Source organism: Cucumis melo, chromosome 7 (assembly GCF_025177605.1).
Source record: "Cucumis melo cultivar AY chromosome 7, USDA_Cmelo_AY_1.0, whole genome shotgun sequence".
Classification (NCBI taxonomy): Eukaryota; Viridiplantae; Streptophyta; class Magnoliopsida; order Cucurbitales; family Cucurbitaceae; genus Cucumis; species Cucumis melo.
The window spans coordinates 19,455,690-19,478,164 of record NC_066863.1 but is presented as its reverse complement, the minus strand read 5'-3'; positions in this window follow the sequence as shown (position 1 = coordinate 19,478,164).

The window sequence follows — 22,475 nt, the reverse complement described above, 5'->3', positions numbered from 1 at the left end:
TGGAGGGAGAACTGTGGTGCGACCCAAAACGGTCCAAAAGATGGCCGAAGCTTCCAACGAGTGGCGAACGCTCGTCCGGTGTCAGAAACCACTGGAAATGCACTTGCAGCGAAGGAAACGGGCTGAGCTCGAGGACTTCCGGTGCTCGTCCCAAGAAAACGCGAGCGGGAATGCCCCGGACTCAGTTTTCTCGTCCTGGGGTAAAAAGCGGTCCCCCGACGGTTTCTTCCCTTTGCTCCGTATTGGTCATAAGTCTTTCGATCTTCGGGTCTCGTGCTCCGAGGACTTCAACCCACACTCCTGGCATGCTCCCTGACACGTTTTCCGGAGGTATAGGTCGGGAAGCGGGCTCGTTGGAGGGAGAACTGTGGGGCGACCCAAAACGGTCCAAAAGATGGCCGAAGCTTCCAACGAGTGGCGAACGCTCGTCCGGTGTCAGAAACCACTGGAAATGCACTTGCAGCGAAGGAAACGGGCTGAGCTCGAGGACTTCCGGTGCTCGTCCCAAGAAAACGCGAGCGGGAATGCCCCGGACTCAGTTTTCTCGTCCTGGGGTAAAAAGCGGTCCCCCGACGGTTTCTTCCCTTTGCTCCGTATTGGTCATAAGTCTTTCGATCTTCGGGTCTCGTGCTCCGAGGACTTCAACCCACACTCCTGGCATGCTCCCTGACACGTTTTCCGGAGGTATAGGTCGGGAAGCGAGCTCGTTGGAGGGAGAACTGTGGTGCGACCCAAAACGGTCCAAAAGATGGCCGAAGCTTCCAACGAGTGGCGAACGCTCGTCCGGTGTCAGAAACCACTGGAAATGCACTTGCAGCGAAGGAAACGGGCTGAGCTCGAGGACTTCCGGTGCTCGTCCCAAGAAAACGCGAGCGGGAATGCCCCGGACTCAGTTTTCTCGTCCTGGGGTAAAAAGCGGTCCCCCGACGGTTTCTTCCCTTTGCTCCGTATTGGTCATAAGTCTTTCGATCTTCGGGTCTCGTGCTCCGAGGACTTCAACCCACACTCCTGGCATGCTCCCTGACACGTTTTCCGGAGGTATAGGTCGGGAAGCGAGCTCGTTGGAGGGAGAACTGTGGTGCGACCCAAAACGGTCCAAAAGATGGCCGAAGCTTCCAACGAGTGGCGAACGCTCGTCCGGTGTCAGAAACCACTGGAAATGCACTTGCAGCGAAGGAAACGGGCTGAGCTCGAGGACTTCCGGTGCTCGTCCCAAGAAAACGCGAGCGGGAATGCCCCGGACTCAGTTTTCTCGTCCTGGGGTAAAAAGCGGTCCCCCGACGGTTTCTTCCCTTTGCTCCGTATTGGTCATAAGTCTTTCGATCTTCGGGTCTCGTGCTCCGAGGACTTCAACCCACACTCCTGGCATGCTCCCTGACACGTTTTCCGGAGGTATAGGTCGGGAAGCGAGCTCGTTGGAGGGAGAACTGTGGTGCGACCCAAAACGGTCCAAAAGATGGCCGAAGCTTCCAACGAGTGGCGAACGCTCGTCCGGTGTCAGAAACCACTGGAAATGCACTTGCAGCGAAGGAAACGGGCTGAGCTCGAGGACTTCCGGTGCTCGTCCCAAGAAAACGCGAGCGGGAATGCCCCGGACTCAGTTTTCTCGTCCTGGGGTAAAAAGCGGTCCCCCGACGGTTTCTTCCCTTTGCTCCGTATTGGTCATAAGTCTTTCGATCTTCGGGTCTCGTGCTCCGAGGACTTCAACCCACACTCCTGGCATGCTCCCTGACACGTTTTCCGGAGGTATAGGTCGGGAAGCGAGCTCGTTGGAGGGAGAACTGTGGTGCGACCCAAAACGGTCCAAAAGATGGCCGAAGCTTCCAACGAGTGGCGAACGCTCGTCCGGTGTCAGAAACCACTGGAAATGCACTTGCAGCGAAGGAAACGGGCTGAGCTCGAGGACTTCCGGTGCTCGTCCCAAGAAAACGCGAGCGGGAATGCCCCGGACTCAGTTTTCTCGTCCTGGGGTAAAAAGCGGTCCCCCGACGGTTTCTTCCCTTTGCTCCGTATTGGTCATAAGTCTTTCGATCTTCGGGTCTCGTGCTCCGAGGACTTCAACCCACACTCCTGGCATGCTCCCTGACACGTTTTCCGGAGGTATAGGTCGGGAAGCGAGCTCGTTGGAGGGAGAACTGTGGTGCGACCCAAAACGGTCCAAAAGATGGCCGAAGCTTCCAACGAGTGGCGAACGCTCGTCCGGTGTCAGAAACCACTGGAAATGCACTTGCAGCGAAGGAAACGGGCTGAGCTCGAGGACTTCCGGTGCTCGTCCCAAGAAAACGCGAGCGGGAATGCCCCGGACTCAGTTTTCTCGTCCTGGGGTAAAAAGCGGTCCCCCCGACGGTTTCTTCCCTTTGCTCCGTATTGGTCATAAGTCTTTCGATCTTCGGGTCTCGTGCTCCGAGGACTTCAACCCACACTCCTGGCATGCTCCCTGACACGTTTTTCCGGAGGTATAGGTCGGGAAGCGAGCTCGTTGGAGGGAGAACTGTGGTGCGACCCAAAACGGTCCAAAAGATGGCCGAAGCTTCCAACGAGTGGCGAACGCTCGTCCGGTGTCAGAAACCACTGGAAATGCACTTGCAGCGAAGGAAACGGGCTGAGCTCGAGGACTTCCGGTGCTCGTCCCAAGAAAACGCGAGCGGGAATGCCCCGGACTCAGTTTTCTCGTCCTGGGGTAAAAAGCGGTCCCCCGACGGTTTCTTCCCTTTGCTCCGTATTGGTCATAAGTCTTTCGATCTTCGGGTCTCGTGCTCCGAGGACTTCAACCCACACTCCTGGCATGCTCCCTGACACGTTTTCCGGAGGTATAGGTCGGGAAGCGAGCTCGTTGGAGGGAGAACTGTGGTGCGACCCAAAACGGTCCAAAAGATGGCCGAAGCTTCCAACGAGTGGCGAACGCTCGTCCGGTGTCAGAAACCACTGGAAATGCACTTGCAGCGAAGGAAACGGGCTGAGCTCGAGGACTTCCGGTGCTCGTCCCAAGAAAACGCGAGCGGGAATGCCCCGGACTCAGTTTTCTCGTCCTGGGGTAAAAAGCGGTCCCCCGACGGTTTCTTCCCTTTGCTCCGTATTGGTCATAAGTCTTTCGATCTTCGGGTCTCGTGCTCCGAGGACTTCAACCCACACTCCTGGCATGCTCCCTGACACGTTTTCCGGAGGTATAGGTCGGGAAGCGGGCTCGTTGGAGGGAGAACTGTGGGGCGACCCAAAACGGTCCAAAAGATGGCCGAAGCTTCCAACGAGTGGCGAACGCTCGTCCGGTGTCAGAAACCACTGGAAATGCACTTGCAGCGAAGGAAACGGGCTGAGCTCGAGGACTTCCGGTGCTCGTCCCAAGAAAACGCGAGCGGGAATGCCCCGGACTCAGTTTTCTCGTCCTGGGGTAAAAAGCGGTCCCCCGACGGTTTCTTCCCTTTGCTCCGTATTGGTCATAAGTCTTTCGATCTTCGGGTCTCGTGCTCCGAGGACTTCAACCCACACTCCTGGCATGCTCCCTGACACGTTTTCCGGAGGTATAGGTCGGGAAGCGAGCTCGTTGGAGGGAGAACTGTGGTGCGACCCAAAACGGTCCAAAAGATGGCCGAAGCTTCCAACGAGTGGCGAACGCTCGTCCGGTGTCAGAAACCACTGGAAATGCACTTGCAGCGAAGGAAACGGGCTGAGCTCGAGGACTTCCGGTGCTCGTCCCAAGAAAACGCGAGCGGGAATGCCCCGGACTCAGTTTTCTCGTCCTGGGGTAAAAAGCGGTCCCCCGACGGTTTCTTCCCTTTGCTCCGTATTGGTCATAAGTCTTTCGATCTTCGGGTCTCGTGCTCCGAGGACTTCAACCCACACTCCTGGCATGCTCCCTGACACGTTTTCCGGAGGTATAGGTCGGGAAGCGAGCTCGTTGGAGGGAGAACTGTGGTGCGACCCAAAACGGTCCAAAAGATGGCCGAAGCTTCCAACGAGTGGCGAACGCTCGTCCGGTGTCAGAAACCACTGGAAATGCACTTGCAGCGAAGGAAACGGGCTGAGCTCGAGGACTTCCGGTGCTCGTCCCAAGAAAACGCGAGCGGGAATGCCCCGGACTCAGTTTTCTCGTCCTGGGGTAAAAAGCGGTCCCCCGACGGTTTCTTCCCTTTGCTCCGTATTGGTCATAAGTCTTTCGATCTTCGGGTCTCGTGCTCCGAGGACTTCAACCCACACTCCTGGCATGCTCCCTGACACGTTTTCCGGAGGTATAGGTCGGGAAGCGAGCTCGTTGGAGGGAGAACTGTGGTGCGACCCAAAACGGTCCAAAAGATGGCCGAAGCTTCCAACGAGTGGCGAACGCTCGTCCGGTGTCAGAAACCACTGGAAATGCACTTGCAGCGAAGGAAACGGGCTGAGCTCGAGGACTTCCGGTGCTCGTCCCAAGAAAACGCGAGCGGGAATGCCCCGGACTCAGTTTTCTCGTCCTGGGGTAAAAAGCGGTCCCCCGACGGTTTCTTCCCTTTGCTCCGTATTGGTCATAAGTCTTTCGATCTTCGGGTCTCGTGCTCCGAGGACTTCAACCCACACTCCTGGCATGCTCCCTGACACGTTTTCCGGAGGTATAGGTCGGGAAGCGAGCTCGTTGGAGGGAGAACTGTGGTGCGACCCAAAACGGTCCAAAAGATGGCCGAAGCTTCCAACGAGTGGCGAACGCTCGTCCGGTGTCAGAAACCACTGGAAATGCACTTGCAGCGAAGGAAACGGGCTGAGCTCGAGGACTTCCGGTGCTCGTCCCAAGAAAACGCGAGCGGGAATGCCCCGGACTCAGTTTTCTCGTCCTGGGGTAAAAAGCGGTCCCCCGACGGTTTCTTCCCTTTGCTCCGTATTGGTCATAAGTCTTTCGATCTTCGGGTCTCGTGCTCCGAGGACTTCAACCCACACTCCTGGCATGCTCCCTGACACGTTTTCCGGAGGTATAGGTCGGGAAGCGAGCTCGTTGGAGGGAGAACTGTGGTGCGACCCAAAACGGTCCAAAAGATGGCCGAAGCTTCCAACGAGTGGCGAACGCTCGTCCGGTGTCAGAAACCACTGGAAATGCACTTGCAGCGAAGGAAACGGGCTGAGCTCGAGGACTTCCGGTGCTCGTCCCAAGAAAACGCGAGCGGGAATGCCCCGGACTCAGTTTTCTCGTCCTGGGGTAAAAAGCGGTCCCCCGACGGTTTCTTCCCTTTGCTCCGTATTGGTCATAAGTCTTTCGATCTTCGGGTCTCGTGCTCCGAGGACTTCAACCCACACTCCTGGCATGCTCCCTGACACGTTTTCCGGAGGTATAGGTCGGGAAGCGAGCTCGTTGGAGGGAGAACTGTGGTGCGACCCAAAACGGTCCAAAAGATGGCCGAAGCTTCCAACGAGTGGCGAACGCTCGTCCGGTGTCAGAAACCACTGGAAATGCACTTGCAGCGAAGGAAACGGGCTGAGCTCGAGGACTTCCGGTGCTCGTCCCAAGAAAACGCGAGCGGGAATGCCCCGGACTCAGTTTTCTCGTCCTGGGGTAAAAAGCGGTCCCCCGACGGTTTCTTCCCTTTGCTCCGTATTGGTCATAAGTCTTTCGATCTTCGGGTCTCGTGCTCCGAGGACTTCAACCCACACTCCTGGCATGCTCCCTGACACGTTTTCCGGAGGTATAGGTCGGGAAGCGAGCTCGTTGGAGGGAGAACTGTGGTGCGACCCAAAACGGTCCAAAAGATGGCCGAAGCTTCCAACGAGTGGCGAACGCTCGTCCGGTGTCAGAAACCACTGGAAATGCACTTGCAGCGAAGGAAACGGGCTGAGCTCGAGGACTTCCGGTGCTCGTCCCAAGAAAACGCGAGCGGGAATGCCCCGGACTCAGTTTTCTCGTCCTGGGGTAAAAAGCGGTCCCCCGACGGTTTCTTCCCTTTGCTCCGTATTGGTCATAAGTCTTTCGATCTTCGGGTCTCGTGCTCCGAGGACTTCAACCCACACTCCTGGCATGCTCCCTGACACGTTTTCCGGAGGTATAGGTCGGGAAGCGAGCTCGTTGGAGGGAGAACTGTGGGGCGACCCAAAACGGTCCAAAAGATGGCCGAAGCTTCCAACGAGTGGCGAACGCTCGTCCGGTGTCAGAAACCACTGGAAATGCACTTGCAGCGAAGGAAACGGGCTGAGCTCGAGGACTTCCGGTGCTCGTCCCAAGAAAACGCGAGCGGGAATGCCCCGGACTCAGTTTTCTCGTCCTGGGGTAAAAAGCGGTCCCCCGACGGTTTCTTCCCTTTGCTCCGTATTGGTCATAAGTCTTTCGATCTTCGGGTCTCGTGCTCCGAGGACTTCAACCCACACTCCTGGCATGCTCCCTGACACGTTTTCCGGAGGTATAGGTCGGGAAGCGAGCTCGTTGGAGGGAGAACTGTGGTGCGACCCAAAACGGTCCAAAAGATGGCCGAAGCTTCCAACGAGTGGCGAACGCTCGTCCGGTGTCAGAAACCACTGGAAATGCACTTGCAGCGAAGGAAACGGGCTGAGCTCGAGGACTTCCGGTGCTCGTCCCAAGAAAACGCGAGCGGGAATGCCCCGGACTCAGTTTTCTCGTCCTGGGGTAAAAAGCGGTCCCCCGACGGTTTCTTCCCTTTGCTCCGTATTGGTCATAAGTCTTTCGATCTTCGGGTCTCGTGCTCCGAGGACTTCAACCCACACTCCTGGCATGCTCCCTGACACGTTTTCCGGAGGTATAGGTCGGGAAGCGAGCTCGTTGGAGGGAGAACTGTGGTGCGACCCAAAACGGTCCAAAAGATGGCCGAAGCTTCCAACGAGTGGCGAACGCTCGTCCGGTGTCAGAAACCACTGGAAATGCACTTGCAGCGAAGGAAACGGGCTGAGCTCGAGGACTTCCGGTGCTCGTCCCAAGAAAACGCGAGCGGGAATGCCCCGGACTCAGTTTTCTCGTCCTGGGGTAAAAAGCGGTCCCCCGACGGTTTCTTCCCTTTGCTCCGTATTGGTCATAAGTCTTTCGATCTTCGGGTCTCGTGCTCCGAGGACTTCAACCCACACTCCTGGCATGCTCCCTGACACGTTTTCCGGAGGTATAGGTCGGGAAGCGAGCTCGTTGGAGGGAGAACTGTGGTGCGACCCAAAACGGTCCAAAAGATGGCCGAAGCTTCCAACGAGTGGCGAACGCTCGTCCGGTGTCAGAAACCACTGGAAATGCACTTGCAGCGAAGGAAACGGGCTGAGCTCGAGGACTTCCGGTGCTCGTCCCAAGAAAACGCGAGCGGGAATGCCCCGGACTCAGTTTTCTCGTCCTGGGGTAAAAAGCGGTCCCCCGACGGTTTCTTCCCTTTGCTCCGTATTGGTCATAAGTCTTTCGATCTTCGGGTCTCGTGCTCCGAGGACTTCAACCCACACTCCTGGCATGCTCCCTGACACGTTTTCCGGAGGTATAGGTCGGGAAGCGGGCTCGTTGGAGGGAGAACTGTGGGGCGACCCAAAACGGTCCAAAAGATGGCCGAAGCTTCCAACGAGTGGCGAACGCTCGTCCGGTGTCAGAAACCACTGGAAATGCACTTGCAGCGAAGGAAACGGGCTGAGCTCGAGGACTTCCGGTGCTCGTCCCAAGAAAACGCGAGCGGGAATGCCCCGGACTCAGTTTTCTCGTCCTGGGGTAAAAAGCGGTCCCCCGACGGTTTCTTCCCTTTGCTCCGTATTGGTCATAAGTCTTTCGATCTTCGGGTCTCGTGCTCCGAGGACTTCAACCCACACTCCTGGCATGCTCCCTGACACGTTTTCCGGAGGTATAGGTCGGGAAGCGAGCTCGTTGGAGGGAGAACTGTGGTGCGACCCAAAACGGTCCAAAAGATGGCCGAAGCTTCCAACGAGTGGCGAACGCTCGTCCGGTGTCAGAAACCACTGGAAATGCACTTGCAGCGAAGGAAACGGGCTGAGCTCGAGGACTTCCGGTGCTCGTCCCAAGAAAACGCGAGCGGGAATGCCCCGGACTCAGTTTTCTCGTCCTGGGGTAAAAAGCGGTCCCCCGACGGTTTCTTCCCTTTGCTCCGTATTGGTCATAAGTCTTTCGATCTTCGGGTCTCGTGCTCCGAGGACTTCAACCCACACTCCTGGCATGCTCCCTGACACGTTTTCCGGAGGTATAGGTCGGGAAGCGAGCTCGTTGGAGGGAGAACTGTGGTGCGACCCAAAACGGTCCAAAAGATGGCCGAAGCTTCCAACGAGTGGCGAACGCTCGTCCGGTGTCAGAAACCACTGGAAATGCACTTGCAGCGAAGGAAACGGGCTGAGCTCGAGGACTTCCGGTGCTCGTCCCAAGAAAACGCGAGCGGGAATGCCCCGGACTCAGTTTTCTCGTCCTGGGGTAAAAAGCGGTCCCCCGACGGTTTCTTCCCTTTGCTCCGTATTGGTCATAAGTCTTTCGATCTTCGGGTCTCGTGCTCCGAGGACTTCAACCCACACTCCTGGCATGCTCCCTGACACGTTTTCCGGAGGTATAGGTCGGGAAGCGAGCTCGTTGGAGGGAGAACTGTGGTGCGACCCAAAACGGTCCAAAAGATGGCCGAAGCTTCCAACGAGTGGCGAACGCTCGTCCGGTGTCAGAAACCACTGGAAATGCACTTGCAGCGAAGGAAACGGGCTGAGCTCGAGGACTTCCGGTGCTCGTCCCAAGAAAACGCGAGCGGGAATGCCCCGGACTCAGTTTTCTCGTCCTGGGGTAAAAAGCGGTCCCCCGACGGTTTCTTCCCTTTGCTCCGTATTGGTCATAAGTCTTTCGATCTTCGGGTCTCGTGCTCCGAGGACTTCAACCCACACTCCTGGCATGCTCCCTGACACGTTTTCCGGAGGTATAGGTCGGGAAGCGAGCTCGTTGGAGGGAGAACTGTGGGGCGACCCAAAACGGTCCAAAAGATGGCCGAAGCTTCCAACGAGTGGCGAACGCTCGTCCGGTGTCAGAAACCACTGGAAATGCACTTGCAGCGAAGGAAACGGGCTGAGCTCGAGGACTTCCGGTGCTCGTCCCAAGAAAACGCGAGCGGGAATGCCCCGGACTCAGTTTTCTCGTCCTGGGGTAAAAAGCGGTCCCCCGACGGTTTCTTCCCTTTGCTCCGTATTGGTCATAAGTCTTTCGATCTTCGGGTCTCGTGCTCCGAGGACTTCAACCCACACTCCTGGCATGCTCCCTGACACGTTTTCCGGAGGTATAGGTCGGGAAGCGAGCTCGTTGGAGGGAGAACTGTGGTGCGACCCAAAACGGTCCAAAAGATGGCCGAAGCTTCCAACGAGTGGCGAACGCTCGTCCGGTGTCAGAAACCACTGGAAATGCACTTGCAGCGAAGGAAACGGGCTGAGCTCGAGGACTTCCGGTGCTCGTCCCAAGAAAACGCGAGCGGGAATGCCCCGGACTCAGTTTTCTCGTCCTGGGGTAAAAAGCGGTCCCCCGACGGTTTCTTCCCTTTGCTCCGTATTGGTCATAAGTCTTTCGATCTTCGGGTCTCGTGCTCCGAGGACTTCAACCCACACTCCTGGCATGCTCCCTGACACGTTTTCCGGAGGTATAGGTCGGGAAGCGAGCTCGTTGGAGGGAGAACTGTGGTGCGACCCAAAACGGTCCAAAAGATGGCCGAAGCTTCCAACGAGTGGCGAACGCTCGTCCGGTGTCAGAAACCACTGGAAATGCACTTGCAGCGAAGGAAACGGGCTGAGCTCGAGGACTTCCGGTGCTCGTCCCAAGAAAACGCGAGCGGGAATGCCCCGGACTCAGTTTTCTCGTCCTGGGGTAAAAAGCGGTCCCCCGACGGTTTCTTCCCTTTGCTCCGTATTGGTCATAAGTCTTTCGATCTTCGGGTCTCGTGCTCCGAGGACTTCAACCCACACTCCTGGCATGCTCCCTGACACGTTTTCCGGAGGTATAGGTCGGGAAGCGAGCTCGTTGGAGGGAGAACTGTGGTGCGACCCAAAACGGTCCAAAAGATGGCCGAAGCTTCCAACGAGTGGCGAACGCTCGTCCGGTGTCAGAAACCACTGGAAATGCACTTGCAGCGAAGGAAACGGGCTGAGCTCGAGGACTTCCGGTGCTCGTCCCAAGAAAACGCGAGCGGGAATGCCCCGGACTCAGTTTTCTCGTCCTGGGGTAAAAAGCGGTCCCCCGACGGTTTCTTCCCTTTGCTCCGTATTGGTCATAAGTCTTTCGATCTTCGGGTCTCGTGCTCCGAGGACTTTAACCCACACTCCTGGCATGCTCCCTGACACGTTTTCCGGAGGTATAGGTCGGGAAGCGAGCTCGTTGGAGGGAGAACTGTGGTGCGACCCAAAACGGTCCAAAAGATGGCCGAAGCTTCCAACGAGTGGCGAACGCTCGTCCGGTGTCAGAAACCACTGGAAATGCACTTGCAGCGAAGGAAACGGGCTGAGCTCGAGGACTTCCGGTGCTCGTCCCAAGAAAACGCGAGCGGGAATGCCCCGGACTCAGTTTTCTCGTCCTGGGGTAAAAAGCGGTCCCCCGACGGTTTCTTCCCTTTGCTCCGTATTGGTCATAAGTCTTTCGATCTTCGGGTCTCGTGCTCCGAGGACTTCAACCCACACTCCTGGCATGCTCCCTGACACGTTTTCCGGAGGTATAGGTCGGGAAGCGGGCTCGTTGGAGGGAGAACTGTGGGGCGACCCAAAACGGTCCAAAAGATGGCCGAAGCTTCCAACGAGTGGCGAACGCTCGTCCGGTGTCAGAAACCACTGGAAATGCACTTGCAGCGAAGGAAACGGGCTGAGCTCGAGGACTTCCGGTGCTCGTCCCAAGAAAACGCGAGCGGGAATGCCCCGGACTCAGTTTTCTCGTCCTGGGGTAAAAAGCGGTCCCCCGACGGTTTCTTCCCTTTGCTCCGTATTGGTCATAAGTCTTTCGATCTTCGGGTCTCGTGCTCCGAGGACTTCAACCCACACTCCTGGCATGCTCCCTGACACGTTTTCCGGAGGTATAGGTCGGGAAGCGAGCTCGTTGGAGGGAGAACTGTGGTGCGACCCAAAACGGTCCAAAAGATGGCCGAAGCTTCCAACGAGTGGCGAACGCTCGTCCGGTGTCAGAAACCACTGGAAATGCACTTGCAGCGAAGGAAACGGGCTGAGCTCGAGGACTTCCGGTGCTCGTCCCAAGAAAACGCGAGCGGGAATGCCCCGGACTCAGTTTTCTCGTCCTGGGGTAAAAAGCGGTCCCCCGACGGTTTCTTCCCTTTGCTCCGTATTGGTCATAAGTCTTTCGATCTTCGGGTCTCGTGCTCCGAGGACTTCAACCCACACTCCTGGCATGCTCCCTGACACGTTTTCCGGAGGTATAGGTCGGGAAGCGAGCTCGTTGGAGGGAGAACTGTGGTGCGACCCAAAACGGTCCAAAAGATGGCCGAAGCTTCCAACGAGTGGCGAACGCTCGTCCGGTGTCAGAAACCACTGGAAATGCACTTGCAGCGAAGGAAACGGGCTGAGCTCGAGGACTTCCGGTGCTCGTCCCAAGAAAACGCGAGCGGGAATGCCCCGGACTCAGTTTTCTCGTCCTGGGGTAAAAAGCGGTCCCCCGACGGTTTCTTCCCTTTGCTCCGTATTGGTCATAAGTCTTTCGATCTTCGGGTCTCGTGCTCCGAGGACTTCAACCCACACTCCTGGCATGCTCCCTGACACGTTTTCCGGAGGTATAGGTCGGGAAGCGAGCTCGTTGGAGGGAGAACTGTGGTGCGACCCAAAACGGTCCAAAAGATGGCCGAAGCTTCCAACGAGTGGCGAACGCTCGTCCGGTGTCAGAAACCACTGGAAATGCACTTGCAGCGAAGGAAACGGGCTGAGCTCGAGGACTTCCGGTGCTCGTCCCAAGAAAACGCGAGCGGGAATGCCCCGGACTCAGTTTTCTCGTCCTGGGGTAAAAAGCGGTCCCCCGACGGTTTCTTCCCTTTGCTCCGTATTGGTCATAAGTCTTTCGATCTTCGGGTCTCGTGCTCCGAGGACTTCAACCCACACTCCTGGCATGCTCCCTGACACGTTTTCCGGAGGTATAGGTCGGGAAGCGAGCTCGTTGGAGGGAGAACTGTGGTGCGACCCAAAACGGTCCAAAAGATGGCCGAAGCTTCCAACGAGTGGCGAACGCTCGTCCGGTGTCAGAAACCACTGGAAATGCACTTGCAGCGAAGGAAACGGGCTGAGCTCGAGGACTTCCGGTGCTCGTCCCAAGAAAACGCGAGCGGGAATGCCCCGGACTCAGTTTTCTCGTCCTGGGGTAAAAAGCGGTCCCCCGACGGTTTCTTCCCTTTGCTCCGTATTGGTCATAAGTCTTTCGATCTTCGGGTCTCGTGCTCCGAGGACTTCAACCCACACTCCTGGCATGCTCCCTGACACGTTTTCCGGAGGTATAGGTCGGGAAGCGAGCTCGTTGGAGGGAGAACTGTGGGGCGACCCAAAACGGTCCAAAAGATGGCCGAAGCTTCCAACGAGTGGCGAACGCTCGTCCGGTGTCAGAAACCACTGGAAATGCACTTGCAGCGAAGGAAACGGGCTGAGCTCGAGGACTTCCGGTGCTCGTCCCAAGAAAACGCGAGCGGGAATGCCCCGGACTCAGTTTTCTCGTCCTGGGGTAAAAAGCGGTCCCCCGACGGTTTCTTCCCTTTGCTCCGTATTGGTCGTCTTTCGATCTTCGGGTCTCGTGCTCCGAGGACTTCAACCCACACTCCTGGCATGCTCCCTGACACGTTTTTCCCGGAGGTATAGGTCGGGAAGCGAGCTCGTTGGAGGGAGAACTGTGGTGCGACCCAAAACGGTCCAAAAGATGGCCGAAGCTTCCAACGAGTGGCGAACGCTCGTCCGGTGTCAGAAACCACTGGAAATGCACTTGCAGCGAAGGAAACGGGCTGAGCTCGAGGACTTCCGGTGCTCGTCCCAAGAAAACGCGAGCGGGAATGCCCCGGACTCAGTTTTCTCGTCCTGGGGTAAAAAGCGGTCCCCCGACGGTTTCTTCCCTTTGCTCCGTATTGGTCATAAGTCTTTCGATCTTCGGGTCTCGTGCTCCGAGGACTTCAACCCACACTCCTGGCATGCTCCCTGACACGTTTTCCGGAGGTATAGGTCGGGAAGCGAGCTCGTTGGAGGGAGAACTGTGGTGCGACCCAAAACGGTCCAAAAGATGGCCGAAGCTTCCAACGAGTGGCGAACGACTCGTCCGGTGTCAGAAACCACTGGAAATGCACTTGCAGCGAAGGAAACGGGCTGAGCTCGAGGACTTCCGGTGCTCGTCCCAAGAAAACGCGAGCGGGAATGCCCCGGACTCAGTTTTCTCGTCCTGGGGTAAAAAGCGGTCCCCCGACGGTTTCTTCCCTTTGCTCCGTATTGGTCATAAGTCTTTCGATCTTCGGGTCTCGTGCTCCGAGGACTTCAACCCACACTCCTGGCATGCTCCCTGACACGTTTTCCGGAGGTATAGGTCGGGAAGCGAGCTCGTTGGAGGGAGAACTGTGGTGCGACCCAAAACGGTCCAAAAGATGGCCGAAGCTTCCAACGAGTGGCGAACGCTCGTCCGGTGTCAGAAACCACTGGAAATGCACTTGCAGCGAAGGAAACGGGCTGAGCTCGAGGACTTCCGGTGCTCGTCCCAAGAAAACGCGAGCGGGAATGCCCCGGACTCAGTTTTCTCGTCCTGGGGTAAAAAGCGGTCCCCCGACGGTTTCTTCCCTTTGCTCCGTATTGGTCATAAGTCTTTCGATCTTCGGGTCTCGTGCTCCGAGGACTTTAACCCACACTCCTGGCATGCTCCCTGACACGTTTTCCGGAGGTATAGGTCGGGAAGCGAGCTCGTTGGAGGGAGAACTGTGGTGCGACCCAAAACGGTCCAAAAGATGGCCGAAGCTTCCAACGAGTGGCGAACGCTCGTCCGGTGTCAGAAACCACTGGAAATGCACTTGCAGCGAAGGAAACGGGCTGAGCTCGAGGACTTCCGGTGCTCGTCCCAAGAAAACGCGAGCGGGAATGCCCCGGACTCAGTTTTCCTCGTCCTGGGGTAAAAAGCGGTCCCCCGACGGTTTCTTCCCTTTGCTCCGTATTGGTCATAAGTCTTTCGATCTTCGGGTCTCGTGCTCCGAGGACTTCAACCCACACTCCTGGCATGCTCCCTGACACGTTTTCCGGAGGTATAGGTCGGGAAGCGAGCTCGTTGGAGGGAGAACTGTGGTGCGACCCAAAACGGTCCAAAAGATGGCCGAAGCTTCCAACGAGTGGCGAACGCTCGTCCGGTGTCAGAAACCACTGGAAATGCACTTGCAGCGAAGGAAACGGGCTGAGCTCGAGGACTTCCGGTCCTCGTCCCAAGAAAACGCGAGCGGGAATGCCCCGGACTCAGTTTTCTCGTCCTGGGGTAAAAAGCGGTCCCCCGACGGTTTCTTCCCTTTGCTCCGTATTGGTCATAAGTCTTTCGATCTTCGGGTCTCGTGCTCCGAGGACTTCAACCCACACTCCTGGCATGCTCCCTGACACGTTTTCCGGAGGTATAGGTCGGGAAGCGAGCTCGTTGGAGGGAGAACTGTGGGGCGACCCAAAACGGTCCAAAAGATGGCCGAAGCTTCCAACGAGTGGCGAACGCTCGTCCGGTGTCAGAAACCACTGGAAATGCACTTGCAGCGAAGGAAACGGGCTGAGCTCGAGGACTTCCGGTGCTCGTCCCAAGAAAACGCGAGCGGGAATGCCCCGGACTCAGTTTTCTCGTCCTGGGGTAAAAAGCGGTCCCCCGACGGTTTCTTCCCTTTGCTCCGTATTGGTCATAAGTCTTTCGATCTTCGGGTCTCGTGCTCCGAGGACTTCAACCCACACTCCTGGCATGCTCCCTGACACGTTTTCCGGAGGTATAGGTCGGGAAGCGAGCTCGTTGGAGGGAGAACTGTGGTGCGACCCAAAACGGTCCAAAAGATGGCCGAAGCTTCCAACGAGTGGCGAACGCTCGTCCGGTGTCAGAAACCACTGGAAATGCACTTGCAGCGAAGGAAACGGGCTGAGCTCGAGGACTTCCGGTGCTCGTCCCAAGAAAACGCGAGCGGGAATGCCCCGGACTCAGTTTTCTCGTCCTGGGGTAAAAAGCGGTCCCCCGACGGTTTCTTCCCTTTGCTCCGTATTGGTCATAAGTCTTTCGATCTTCGGGTCTCGTGCTCCGAGGACTTCAACCCACACTCCTGGCATGCTCCCTGACACGTTTTCCGGAGGTATAGGTCGGGAAGCGAGCTCGTTGGAGGGAGAACTGTGGTGCGACCCAAAACGGTCCAAAAGATGGCCGAAGCTTCCAACGAGTGGCGAACGCTCGTCCGGTGTCAGAAACCACTGGAAATGCACTTGCAGCGAAGGAAACGGGCTGAGCTCGAGGACTTCCGGTGCTCGTCCCAAGAAAACGCGAGCGGGAATGCCCCGGACTCAGTTTTCTCGTCCTGGGGTAAAAAGCGGTCCCCCGACGGTTTCTTCCCTTTGCTCCGTATTGGTCATAAGTCTTTCGATCTTCGGGTCTCGTGCTCCGAGGACTTCAACCCACACTCCTGGCATGCTCCCTGACACGTTTTCCGGAGGTATAGGTCGGGAAGCGAGCTCGTTGGAGGGAGAACTGTGGTGCGACCCAAAACGGTCCAAAAGATGGCCGAAGCTTCCAACGAGTGGCGAACGCTCGTCCGGTGTCAGAAACCACTGGAAATGCACTTGCAGCGAAGGAAACGGGCTGAGCTCGAGGACTTCCGGTCCTCGTCCCAAGAAAACGCGAGCGGGAATGCCCCGGACTCAGTTTTCTCGTCCTGGGGTAAAAAGCGGTCCCCCGACGGTTTCTTCCCTTTGCTCCGTATTGGTCATAAGTCTTTCGATCTTCGGGTCTCGTGCTCCGAGGACTTCAACCCACACTCCTGGCATGCTCCCTGACACGTTTTCCGGAGGTATAGGTCGGGAAGCGAGCTCGTTGGAGGGAGAACTGTGGGGCGACCCAAAACGGTCCAAAAGATGGCCGAAGCTTCCAACGAGTGGCGAACGCTCGTCCGGTGTCAGAAACCACTGGAAATGCACTTGCAGCGAAGGAAACGGGCTGAGCTCGAGGACTTCCGGTCCTCGTCCCAAGAAAACGCGAGCGGGAATGCCCCGGACTCAGTTTTCTCGTCCTGGGGTAAAAAGCGGTCCCCCGACGGTTTCTTCCCTTTGCTCCGTATTGGTCATAAGTCTTTCGATCTTCGGGTCTCGTGCTCCGAGGACTTCAACCCACACTCCTGGCATGCTCCCTGACACGTTTTCCGGAGGTATAGGTCGGGAAGCGAGCTCGTTGGAGGGAGAACTGTGGGGCGACCCAAAACGGTCCAAAAGATGGCCGAAGCTTCCAACGAGTGGCGAACGCTCGTCCGGTGTCAGAAACCACTGGAAATGCACTTGCAGCGAAGGAAACGGGCTGAGCTCGAGGACTTCCGGTGCTCGTCCCAAGAAAACGCGAGCGGGAATGCCCCGGACTCAGTTTTCTCGTCCTGGGGTAAAAAGCGGTCCCCCGACGGTTTCTTCCCTTTGCTCCGTATTGGTCATAAGTCTTTCGATCTTCGGGTCTCGTGCTCCGAGGACTTCAACCCACACTCCTGGCATGCTCCCTGACACGTTTTCCGGAGGTATAGGTCGGGAAGCGAGCTCGTTGGAGGGAGAACTGTGGTGCGACCCAAAACGGTCCAAAAGATGGCCGAAGCTTCCAACGAGTGGCGAACGCTCGTCCGGTGTCAGAAACCACTGGAAATGCACTTGCAGCGAAGGAAACGGGCTGAGCTCGAGGACTTCCAGTGCTCGTCCCAAGAAAACGCGAGCGGGAATGCCCCGGACTCAGTTTTCTCGTCCTGGGGTAAAAAGCGGTCCCCCGACGGTTTCTTCCCTTTGCTCCGTATTGGTCATAAGTCTTTCGATCTTCGGGTCTCGTGCTCCGAGGACTTCAACCCACACTCCTGGCATGCTCCCTGACACGTTTTCCGGAGGTATAGGTCGGGAAGCGAGCTCGTTGGAGGGAGAACTGTGGGGCGACCCAAAACGGTCCAAAAGATGGCCGAAGCTTCCAACGAGTGGCGAACGCTCGTCCGGTGTCAGAAACCACTGGAAATGCACTTGCAGCGAAGGAAACGGGCTGAGCTCGAGGACTTTCGGTGCTCGTCCCAAGAAAACGCGAGCGGGAATGCCCCGGACTCATTTTTCTCGTCCTGGGGTAAAAAGCGGTCCCCCGACGGTTTCTTCCCTTTGCTCCGTATTGGTCATAAGTCTTTCGATCTTCGGGTCTCGTGCTCCGAGGACTTCAACCCACACTCCTGGCATGCTCCCTGACACGTTTTCCGGAGGTATAGGTCGGGAAGCGAGCTCGTTGGAGGGAGAACTGTGGTGCGACCCAAAACGGTCCAAAAGATGGCCGAAGCTTCCAACGAGTGGCGAACGCTCGTCCGGTGTCAGAAACCACTGGAAATGCACTTGCAGCGAAGGAAACGGGCTGAGCTCGAGGACTTCCGGTGCTCGTCCCAAGAAAACGCGAGCGGGAATGCCCCGGACTCAGTTTTCTCGTCCTGGGGTAAAAAGCGGTCCCCCGACGGTTTCTTCCCTTTGCTCCGTATTGGTCATAAGTCTTTCGATCTTCGGGTCTCGTGGTCCGAGGACTTCAACCCACACTCCTGGCATGCTCCCTGACACGTTTTCCGGAGGTATAGGTCGGGAAGCGAGCTCGTTGGAGGGAGAACTGTGGTGCGACCCAAAACGGTCCAAAAGATGGCCGAAGCTTCCAACGAGTGGCGAACGCTCGTCCGGTGTCAGAAACCACTGGAAATGCACTTGCAGCGAAGGAAACGGGCTGAGCTCGAGGACTTCCGGTGCTCGTCCCAAGAAAACGCGAGCGGGAATGCCCCGGACTCAGTTTTCTCGTCCTGGGGTAAAAAGCGGTCCCCCGACGGTTTCTTCCCTTTGCTCCGTATTGGTCATAAGTCTTTCGATCTTCGGGTCTCGTGCTCCGAGGACTTCAACCCACACTCCTGGCATGCTCCCTGACACGTTTTCCGGAGGTATAGGTCGGGAAGCGAGCTCGTTGGAGGGAGAACTGTGGTGCGACCCAAAACGGTCCAAAAGATGGCCGAAGCTTCCAACGAGTGGCGAACGCTCGTCCGGTGTCAGAAACCACTGGAAATGCACTTGCAGCGAAGGAAACGGGCTGAGCTCGAGGACTTCCGGTCCTCGTCCCAAGAAAACGCGAGCGGGAATGCCCCGGACTCAGTTTTCTCGTCCTGGGGTAAAAAGCGGTCCCCCGACGGTTTCTTCCCTTTGCTCCGTATTGGTCATAAGTCTTTCGATCTTCGGGTCTCGTGCTCCGAGGACTTCAACCCACACTCCTGGCATGCTCCCTGACACGTTTTCCGGAGGTATAGGTCGGGAAGCGAGCTCGTTGGAGGGAGAACTTTGGGGCGACCCAAAACGGTCCAAAAGATGGCCGAAGCTTCCAACGAGTGGCGAACGCTCGTCCGGTGTCAGAAACCACTGGAAATGCACTTGCAGCGAAGGAAACGGGCTGAGCTCGAGGACTTCCGGTGCTCGTCCCAAGAAAACGCGAGCGGGAATGCCCCGGACTCAGTTTTCTCGTCCTGGGGTAAAAAGCGGTCCCCCGACGGTTTCTTCCCTTTGCTCCGTATTGGTCATAAGTCTTTCGATCTTCGGGTCTCGTGCTCCGAGGACTTCAACCCACACTCCTGGCATGCTCCCTGACACGTTTTCCGGAGGTATAGGTCGGGAAGCGAGCTCGTTGGAGGGAGAACTGTGGTGCGACCCAAAACGGTCCAAAAGATGGCCGAAGCTTCCAACGAGTGGCGAACGCTCGTCCGGTGTCAGAAACCACTGGAAATGCACTTGCAGCGAAGGAAACGGGCTGAGCTCGAGGACTTCCGGTGCTCGTCCCAAGAAAACGCGAGCGGGAATGCCCCGGACTCAGTTTTCTCGTCCTGGGGTAAAAAGCGGTCCCCCGACGGTTTCTTCCCTTTGCTCCGTATTGGTCATAAGTCTTTCGATCTTCGGGTCTCGTGCTCCGAGGACTTCAACCCACACTCCTGGCATGCTCCCTGACACGTTTTCCGGAGGTATAGGTCGGGAAGCGAGCTCGTTGGAGGGAGAACTGTGGTGCGACCCAAAACGGTCCAAAAGATGGCCGAAGCTTCCAACGAGTGGCGAACGCTCGTCCGGTGTCAGAAACCACTGGAAATGCACTTGCAGCGAAGGAAACGGGCTGAGCTCGAGGACTTCCGGTGCTCGTCCCAAGAAAACGCGAGCGGGAATGCCCCGGACTCAGTTTTCTCGTCCTGGGGTAAAAAGCGGTCCCCCGACGGTTTCTTCCCTTTGCTCCGTATTGGTCATAAGTCTTTCGATCTTCGGGTCTCGTGCTCCGAGGACTTCAACCCACACTCCTGGCATGCTCCCTGACACGTTTTCCGGAGGTATAGGTCGGGAAGCGAGCTCGTTGGAGGGAGAACTGTGGTGCGACCCAAAACGGTCCAAAAGATGGCCGAAGCTTCCAACGAGTGGCGAACGCTCGTCCGGTGTCAGAAACCACTGGAAATGCACTTGCAGCGAAGGAAACGGGCTGAGCTCGAGGACTTCCGGTCCTCGTCCCAAGAAAACGCGAGCGGGAATGCCCCGGACTCAGTTTTCTCGTCCTGGGGTAAAAAGCGGTCCCCCGACGGTTTCTTCCCTTTGCTCCGTATTGGTCATAAGTCTTTCGATCTTCGGGTCTCGTGCTCCGAGGACTTCAACCCACACTCCTGGCATGCTCCCTGACACGTTTTCCGGAGGTATAGGTCGGGAAGCGAGCTCGTTGGAGGGAGAACTGTGGGGCGACCCAAAACGGTCCAAAAGATGGCCGAAGCTTCCAACGAGTGGCGAACGCTCGTCCGGTGTCAGAAACCACTGGAAATGCACTTGCAGCGAAGGAAACGGGCTGAGCTCGAGGACTTCCGGTGCTCGTCCCAAGAAAACGCGAGCGGGAATGCCCCGGACTCAGTTTTCTCGTCCTGGGGTAAAAAGCGGTCCCCCGACGGTTTCTTCCCTTTGCTCCGTATTGGTCATAAGTCTTTCGATCTTCGGGTCTCGTGCTCCGAGGACTTCAACCCACACTCCTGGCATGCTCCCTGACACGTTTTCCGGAGGTATAGGTCGGGAAGCGAGCTCGTTGGAGGGAGAACTGTGGTGCGACCCAAAACGGTCCAAAAGATGGCCGAAGCTTCCAACGAGTGGCGAACGCTCGTCCGGTGTCAGAAACCACTGGAAATGCACTTGCAGCGAAGGAAACGGGCTGAGCTCGAGGACTTCCGGTGCTCGTCCCAAGAAAACGCGAGCGGGAATGCCCCGGACTCAGTTTTCTCGTCCTGGGGTAAAAAGCGGTCCCCCGACGGTTTCTTCCCTTTGCTCCGTATTGGTCATAAGTCTTTCGATCTTCGGGTCTCGTGCTCCGAGGACTTCAACCCACACTCCTGGCATGCTCCCTGACACGTTTTCCGGAGGTATAGGTCGGGAAGCGAGCTCGTTGGAGGGAGAACTGTGGGGCGACCCAAAACGGTCCAAAAGATGGCCGAAGCTTCCAACGAGTGGCGAACGCTCGTCCGGTGTCAGAAACCACTGGAAATGCACTTGCAGCGAAGGAAACGGGCTGAGCTCGAGGACTTTCGGTGCTCGTCCCAAGAAAACGCGAGCGGGAATGCCCCGGACTCAGTTTTCTCGTCCTGGGGTAAAAAGCGGTCCCCCGACGGTTTCTTCCCTTTGCTCCGTATTGGTCATAAGTCTTTCGATCTTCGGGTCTCGTGCTCCGAGGACTTCAACCCACACTCCTGGCATGCTCCCTGACACGTTTTCCGGAGGTATAGGTCGGGAAGCGAGCTCGTTGGAGGGAGAACTGTGGTGCGACCCAAAACGGTCCAAAAGATGGCCGAAGCTTCCAACGAGTGGCGAACGCTCGTCCGGTGTCAGAAACCACTGGAAATGCACTTGCAGCGAAGGAAACGGGCTGAGCTCGAGGACTTCCGGTGCTCGTCCCAAGAAAACGCGAGCGGGAATGCCCCGGACTCAGTTTTCTCGTCCTGGGGTAAAAAGCGGTCCCCCGACGGTTTCTTCCCTTTGCTCCGTATTGGTCATAAGTCTTTCGATCTTCGGGTCTCGTGCTCCGAGGACTTCAACCCACACTCCTGGCATGCTCCCTGACACGTTTTCCGGAGTTATAGGTCGGGAAGCGAGCTCGTTGGAGGGAGAACTGTGGTGCGACCCAAAACGGTCCAAAAGATGGCCGAAGCTTCCAACGAGTGGCGAACGCTCGTCCGGTGTCAGAAACCACTGGAAATGCACTTGCAGCGAAGGAAACGGGCTGAGCTCGAGGACTTCCGGTGCTCGTCCCAAGAAAACGCGAGCGGGAATGCCCCGGACTCAGTTTTCTCGTCCTGGGGTAAAAAGCGGTCCCCCGACGGTTTCTTCCCTTTGCTCCGTATTGGTCATAAGTCTTTCGATCTTCGGGTCTCGTGCTCCGAGGACTTCAACCCACACTCCTGGCATGCTCCCTGACACGTTTTCCGGAGGTATAGGTCGGGAAGCGAGCTCGTTGGAGGGAGAACTGTGGTGCGACCCAAAACGGTCCAAAAGATGGCCGAAGCTTCCAACGAGTGGCGAACGCTCGTCCGGTGTCAGAAACCACTGGAAATGCACTTGCAGCGAAGGAAACGGGCTGAGCTCGAGCACTTCCGGTGCTCGTCCCAAGAAAACGAGAGCGGGAATGCCCCGGACTCAGTTTTCTCGTCCTGGGGTAAAAAGCGGTCCCCCGACGGTTTCTTCCCTTTGCTCCGTATTGGTCATAAGTCTTTCGATCTTCGGGTCTCGTGCTCCGAGGACTTTAACCCACACTCCTGGCATGCTCCCTGACACGTTTTCCGGAGGTATAGGTCGGGAAGCGAGCTCGTTGGAGGGAGAACTGTGGTGCGACCCAAAACGGTCCAAAAGATGGCCGAAGCTTCCAACGAGTGGCGAACGCTCGTCCGGTGTCAGAAACCACTGGAAATGCACTTGCAGCGAAGGAAACGGGCTGAGCTCGAGGACTTCCGGTGCTCGTCCCAAGAAAACGCGAGCGGGAATGCCCCGGACTCAGTTTTCTCGTCCTGGGGTAAAAAGCGGTCCCCCGACGGTTTCTTCCCTTTGCTCCGTATTGGTCATAAGTCTTTCGATCTTCGGGTCTCGTGCTCCGAGGACTTCAACCCACACTCCTGGCATGCTCCCTGACACGTTTTCCGGAGGTATAGGTCGGGAAGCGAGCTCGTTGGAGGGAGAACTGTGGTGCGACCCAAAACGGTCCAAAAGATGGCCGAAGCTTCCAACGAGTGGCGAACGCTCGTCCGGTGTCAGAAACCACTGGAAATGCACTTGCAGCGAAGGAAACGGGCTGAGCTCGAGGACTTCCGGTGCTCGTCCCAAGAAAACGCGAGCGGGAA